General features: G+C 34.9%; 1 long non-coding RNA gene across 1 annotated transcript; it reads left to right on the top strand.

Annotated features, from left to right (window-relative positions):
• Positions 1-823: 823 nt before the first annotated feature.
• LOC117908571 lies at positions 824-1,096 on the top strand. The gene is made up of 2 exons (XR_004650210.1): positions 824-884; positions 963-1,096. It is a non-coding gene; the product is annotated as an uncharacterized LOC117908571 (long non-coding RNA).
• Positions 1,097-7,300: the final 6,204 nt, after the last annotated feature.

The raw sequence follows: 7,300 nt of genomic DNA, 5'->3' as shown, positions 1-7,300 counted from the left end.
ATTGTCATGTTCTCATGCAACAACTCCTTCCACTTGCAATTCGAGGAGTTCTACATAAGAATGTTTGTACTGTTATAGTTGAACTATGTAGTTTCTTCAAACAGTTGTGTTCTAAAGTGTTAAAGACTGATCAATTAGAGCACCTTGAGAATGACATAATAGTCACACTTTGCAAATTAGAAAGAATATTTCCTCCATCATTCTTTGATGTTATGGTGCATTTACCTATTCATCTTGCAAGTGAGGCAAAGGTTGCTAGACCAGTGCAATATCGATGGATGTATCCTATCGAGCGGTATGTTCTCATTCAATTAATCTTATGGATATTAGGTTTCATATAGTTCATGAAACAAATCTATCATGTTGTGAAATGACAGGTATTTACGTACATTAAAGTCTTATGTTCGTAATAAGAGTCGTCCAAAAGGTTCTATTGCAGAAGGGTACATAGCAGAAGAATGTACAACCTTTTGCTCAAGATATTTGCATGATGTTGAAACGAAGCATGACCGTGAAGAAAGAAATTATGTCATTGAAAATAACATAACAAATGGTGGAGGGTTAACCATTTTCAAATGCATGGGACGTACAATAGGGAAGTCAACATCTCGTGTTCTTAGCACAGAAGAATGGTCCCAAGCACATTTATATGTGTTGACTAATTGTGAGGAAGTGACGTCATTTATTGAGTAAGACACTTATTTGAATAAAACTTTATACTAATTCTCATACAAAATTTAATTTTGGTCTTTGTGAGCATTATAATTAATTTTTTCTTTTTTATCAGAGAGCATAAGCAATCTATAAGGATTAAGCCTCATATTCGTGCACAAGATGTAGATTTGATTCACACAAGAGAATTCATTAGTTGGTTTGAAGAACGTGTAAGTTCATTCACTACATAAATTGTTCTATTATCTAATACACATGTATGTATTAACATCTTATATTTGAATCTATAGATTATACAAATGCGACATGAAGGTCCAATTTCTGAACACATACTATCATTGTCTCGTGGACCAAGTACATCAGTTACATGTTATAAAGGATACATCATTAATGGGTTCAGATTTCACACAAGAGAACGAGAAAAGGGGAAAAAAACTCAAAATAGTGGAGTTGTTGTGACAGCAGAGGTATCAAGCTTTGCAAGTGCAAGAGATAAGAACCCAATTCCTGGTCATGTTTCTTACTATGGTGTGTTAACTGATGTAATTGAGTTACATTACCTTGGTGGAAATAGAGTTATTTTATTCAAGTGTGACTGGTGGGATGTAATCAATAGTGGAAGGGAATAAAAAAGGATGAATATAGGTTCACGTGTTTGAATTTTGAACGTACCATATGCATAGATGAGCCATTTGTGCTTGCATCTCAAGCAAAACAAGTCTTCTATGTTCAAAATTCAAATGAGGAAAATTGGCACACCGTTGTAGAGATACAAACTCGAGGGGTTTATGATATGAATAAGAAAGTATCTACTAATAATCCAGAGCCATATCAACAGTTTATAACACCTCATAGTCAACGTGATGTGCATGAGTTGGTCGAGAATGATTTAATCAATTGGGATAGAAATGATATTGCAGGAGAAACTATCCAAACAGATGTTCTACTATCACGACAAGAAAACATTGTTGAAAGACATAATAAATTTATTCAGGATGATGTGTAGCTAATAATATTGGTAAGTACATAAATATATACTTACAAAATATACAAATTGTAATTTATTTCATATTATTTCTGTAACTTATTTTGTATTACTTTTTCTAATTTACTTTATTATGTAGGAAATGTCACATCGAAGAGGAAGAGTACAAATAGTGTCTCCAGAAGATGAGTTGGACAATCTACAACTCTTAGACATACAACCTACTGCAACTACTACTCCTAGTAGTTCTGATCCTTCCGATTCTTCAGATCCTTCAGTTGTTGGTATGATTAAGAAAATTATGTTTAACTTTACATATGATAAATTTACATATGTTTAATTTCTTGAATGATATGTTTTTAATGTTTAATTTTATATAAGATAAGTAAATTATGTTTATTTTAATTTCATTATTACTCTTAATAGGTTCATATTCTAGCAAAAAGAGGACACGTGGCCCAACGCGTAACTTAGATTTACTTAGTATGAAACCCAAGGAAAAAAAAACTACAAGATTCAATACCAGAGGGCAAGTTGTTTATGATGGAAAAGGGGAAAGATTGTCAAGCTATATGGGAACATTGGTGCGATCTCAACACAATGTGCCCATCCAAGTTCAAGATTGGAATCATGTTAGTGAAGATGTGAAGGAAAAGATTTGGGCCTTAGTATTGGTATATGCTAGTTATTATTCAATCTAAATTGTAATGTTATTGTTTAAAATGATACCTCTTATTTATACATGACATTTTAATGCAATACAGGAAAAATATGAACTAGAAGAAACATGTAAGAGCTACATTCTTCAATGTTGTGGAAATTTGTTTAGAAGCTATAGAAATAAAATGAAGGCCAAGTATTATAACCCTTATAATACAGATGATGAGAGATTGTGTCATCGACCTCCACACTTATCAGATGATGATTGGAGGTGGCTCATCCACTTTTGGGGTACACCTGAAGCCAAGGTAAAGATAATGATCTTTTCTTGATAATGTATCTTATGATACTCATATTCACATAAATTTATATTTATTAGTTATATCTAACCTAATACTTCATGTATATAACTTTGATTATGTTTCTATTACCTATATAGGTGACTTGCTAATTTTTTAATTGATGTAGGATATCTCAGAAAAAAAACAAGGCAAATAGGGCAAAGCAAGTGATAAAACATACATCGGGATCAAAAAGTTATGCTCAAATTCGATATGAACAGGTTGAAAATTTATTATTAATATGATTTGTTTGTACATAAATAATTTATCATAAATAACTCAATTGTTTTACTTGTAAGAACAAGCACAAAAGAAGGAGGATCGAAGTGAACCCAATAGAATTGAGATGTTTGCCCTGACACACACAAGAAAAGATGGGACGCCTGTTGATGATCATTCTAAGGAGATTATGGTAATGAAGTAAATAAATTTTATATACTTGTATTTCAATCATAGCCACATACTAAATTATTTTAAAAGTTTAACAATTTTTTATTTTATTTTATAATTCCAGGATCAATTTTAGCAATTACTATCCCAACCTGAGGGGACATCTTCTTCTACTTCTGCATCATCTGGAGCATCTACATCTGTATCATCTACATCTGTAGCATCTACATATGTAGATGAGATATATACTCAAGTCATGGGTCCAGAGAGACATGGTCGTGTTCGAGGGTATGGATTTAGTCCTACTCCTACCTCAATCTTTGGTTCTACTAGTAGAAGGCGATCAGGAGTTATTCTTTCAACACAAATTGAAAACGCCCAAGAGATGCTAATAGCTGCAGAACAAAAGTTTACAACTGCAACTGAAGAACTCTCAAATGTGAAAGAGGAACTCTCACATGTGAAAGAAACATTTGAAGAGAGGTTGATAGAAGTTCAAAGGAAGACACGAGAAGAAGTGAAAGAAAAGTTTAAAGAAAAAATGATGGAAATGCAAAGAAAAATGCAAGCACAAATGCAAGCACAAATTCAAGAACAGATGATGCAAATGATGCAACAATTTCAGCAAAAGTAGTAGAAATTTGAAGATTTTGCTACATCTTTATATGATAGATTCTCTTAACTTTTTTGAAGATTGTGCTACTTATTTATATGATAGATTCTCCTAACTTTTTTTGCTTTCTATGACTATTATGTGATGTTTGGTTGGTTGATTTGTTATATTATGTTAGAATATGAAACTAAATTTGAATCTCTTTGTTATTTGTTTGTTTGGTTTTTTTTTTTTTTTTTGTTATATTATGTTTTTTTTATTTAATGACTTATTGATATATAAGTTTTTAACTAGCTTGGGATAATTGATTGTAATATATTGAAATTGTTTTAATTGCATATGCAGGTCTAAAATGGGTTTGTTTGGGTTTATAACAGGTTTGGGAAATTTGAATTTATAAAAAACCAATTTCCAAATATAACAAATTTTAGTCACGACCACTAAAAATTTGTGACTATAAGCGTATTTTAGTCACGATCAGTAATGAACCGTCACCAAAATTTGGGGATAGGGCGGCCATCCATGATTAATTTCAGTCACGGTCATTAGTAGTCGTGACCATAAGTGTAATAGACCTAACAATTAGTCACGGTCAATTAATTACCGTGACCATATACCTATATTTAGTCACGGTCAGGGGCATTGACCGTGACCATAAGGTTACATTTAGTCACGGTCAGGGGCATTGACCGTGACCATAAGGTTACATTTAGTCACGGTTTATTACCTGACCGTGACTAAATCAACTTAATAAGTAGCAAAGTATTCTTAACTTTTTTGGTCACAGTTTTTGTGTGGCCGTCACAAAAAAAGAAATCATATGGTCACGATCACTTAGGAAACCGTGACCAATACTTTTAGCTACGCCTCATATTGTGACGCTTGGTCACGGTTTCATAAGACCGTGACGATAGGTTTTGGTCACAGATATATAAGATTTGGTGACGGTTCCCAACCGTCACCAAAAATCCTATTTCTTGTAGTAATGAGTATGCTTCATCCCCAGCTTCTGGTTGGATAGGATTGTTTTGATGTAATTGTGGTGCTGGAATAATTTCTTGTGAGGATTCTAAAGGCATGCCCGATGTGGTTGTCTGAGATTGAGTGGTAGCATGGGTAGGAGGGTTATTAGTAGTATTGAATAAAGGTATGGGGTAAGCTCCTGGCTGAGATGTTGGACGCATGACTGTTTCATTCGCCTGATAAGAAAAGCCTAGACTGATAGGGTCATGATAGACTATATGTGGAGTATAGTACTCTAAAGGTGCATGACATGTTCCTGATTGAGATGTTGCAAGCGTGGTCGACGGATTTGCTGGATACCCGTAGTTAGCAGAGCTAGAAGATGGAAGATCAAATCTTGGCCAAGGTGCCGAAGGCATGGCTGATGGGTTTGCCTGGTACTGAGCAGTTGGTTGGATGGGATGATTCCATAAAGATCCTGGCCAAGTACTACTGGATGCCCTCCTGATGGGTTTGCCTGGTACTGAGTAGCTGGTTGGATGGGATGGTTCCCCAAGTTGGAAGGGTGTATAGATAAAGATCCTGGTGAAGGGGCTGCATGCCTACCTGATGGACTCGGCATTGGACCCCAAAGGGATGGTTGGGTTGAAGAGTCGCCATAGTATGAAGAATGTGTCAGAGAGGATCCTGCAGCCTGAGATTCTGGACGCAAGCCTGGTTGGTTTATGTAACCATAAGATGAAGGCTCTGGAAGACGATGATATGGTATTGGGTTGACCCGTCTATCGGGGAACTACAGTAAATTAACAAACTGATCAGATGTAATGAGCATTAAAAAAAAAGGGCACTTAAACAGAAACGAGAACTTCCAGATGACAAAGGGCATTGCCTATATGGTTTAATAACATTGAAAGAAACTTCCAATAAATTAAGAGCACCAGTTCTGCCTCCTGCCAAAATCCTTCCATAAATTATAGGCTTCATAAAAATGTGTCTGTTTTATGTTATACACCTCTTATTCACCCACACATGACTCACCTAACGAAGCAAGTCATAAATCTCTTTTACTACTGACTGAATCTGCTCTCTTATTCCGTCTAAATGCACTCTTCTATACGTACCGGGAGTGCATCCCCTAGATTCAATCTAAAAAAAGTAAGAGAATTATTATCTATAATATGGCTAGCCGCAGAAATGATAAATCTGTAGGCAAATTATCAATTTAATCTTTTGTGGTTAAATCACAAACCCTAATCCAAGCTCCAGAAGATTGCTGTATTCTACCAATAGTTGCACGATTCCTTCCAACGACATAACCAACCTGGAAGCATTGGCAGTGCAATAATTAATTCACCTTGTCTGTAGGAATCTCAATTCTACGAAAATAAAACTGACTGCACTCGATATTTGGAGATTGGCTCATTCTGTTCTACCAATTCACAACAAAGACTATTGAGAAAATGAAGCCTTGAGAGTAAAAATAAATACATAAACTAAATTAACCATGTACTTAGAGCTAGCCACTACGCCATGGCAATTACGTAACTAAGTAGTAGCCTGCTAAGATATGAATCTTAAACACCCATTTGAGCTCCAAAGCATAAGCCTTTGGCATATCAACAGATTTTAGAATCCCCAGGAATTCAATCTTTGATATATTTCTTACTAAAATGTCACTATTTTTTACGACTTGAATGTAGATATTACTTGATAGAAACTTGAAAGAACCAAAAGAAATAAATAAATCCTGATGAAAATGAAGGAAACACTACATAGAAGAATTCTAAAAGCACTCCTGCCCAATAAAACGATGAGATTAAAAGCTCAACAAAAGTTAATTTGTAACATAAATAAACAATATAGTTTTATAAGAAGAAATCAGTTAAGACAAAAACCACATGCAGGTACACGTAATCTCTTAATTGGGAAATTTGGGGAGTGGGGTTGCCAATGGATACTCATAACCTTTAAAGGAAAGAAAGAAAGAAAGAAAGAAAAAGATTGTTCAAACTAAAATTGTCATCAATTGATGCACACAACTTCAAAAGAATCATCACGACTCAACAATGGCTTCTCGTTTATCATAAACTAATCTAATTTTACTTTACTAGAACCAAACTATCTCCAAGAATGATCGTATCTATACAGCAACACCACCTCATTTCTTTCTTCCCCGATTCCATTCTCCATCAAAACAAACACACCTTTCAGTGAAGAAGTTAAAAACTAGTCAATAAATCATTTAAATTGAAGAATGTAGAGAATTGAGGATAACCGTAGAAAGGCAAGGGTGCTGGAAAGGGTTCTCTTGAGATTTCTGCACGTCTTCTCCATCCATCTTTCTCTTTCCACGATCACTGGTTTTTGAATCTTCTTCTCCATCCATCTTTCTCTTTCCACGATTGGTGGATTTTGAATCTTCTCCTTGTTGATCTCTTGCATCCATCTTATGTGAGGCTTTCGCAGTATGAAAGGAAATTCAGAGAATTTCTTGCAGGAGAAGGGACGTTCTTGGGAGGATAGAGTGGAACGTTAGAAACTTTTAAAGGGAGAAATGGTGGGAAATGTGAACCTTGCTGATGAAATGGAAGTTATGAAACCCCCTCCAAACAGTGTCGTTTGGAATCTCACTATATCACATTCCAAAAATTTTGTTCACGTCAGTGACATTTCTGT

The sequence above is a fragment of the Vitis riparia genome, chromosome 19 (genome assembly GCF_004353265.1).
Source record: "Vitis riparia cultivar Riparia Gloire de Montpellier isolate 1030 chromosome 19, EGFV_Vit.rip_1.0, whole genome shotgun sequence".
Lineage (NCBI taxonomy): Eukaryota > Viridiplantae > Streptophyta > Magnoliopsida > Vitales > Vitaceae > Vitis > Vitis riparia.
This window is presented reverse-complemented; position numbering and strand designations above follow the sequence as displayed.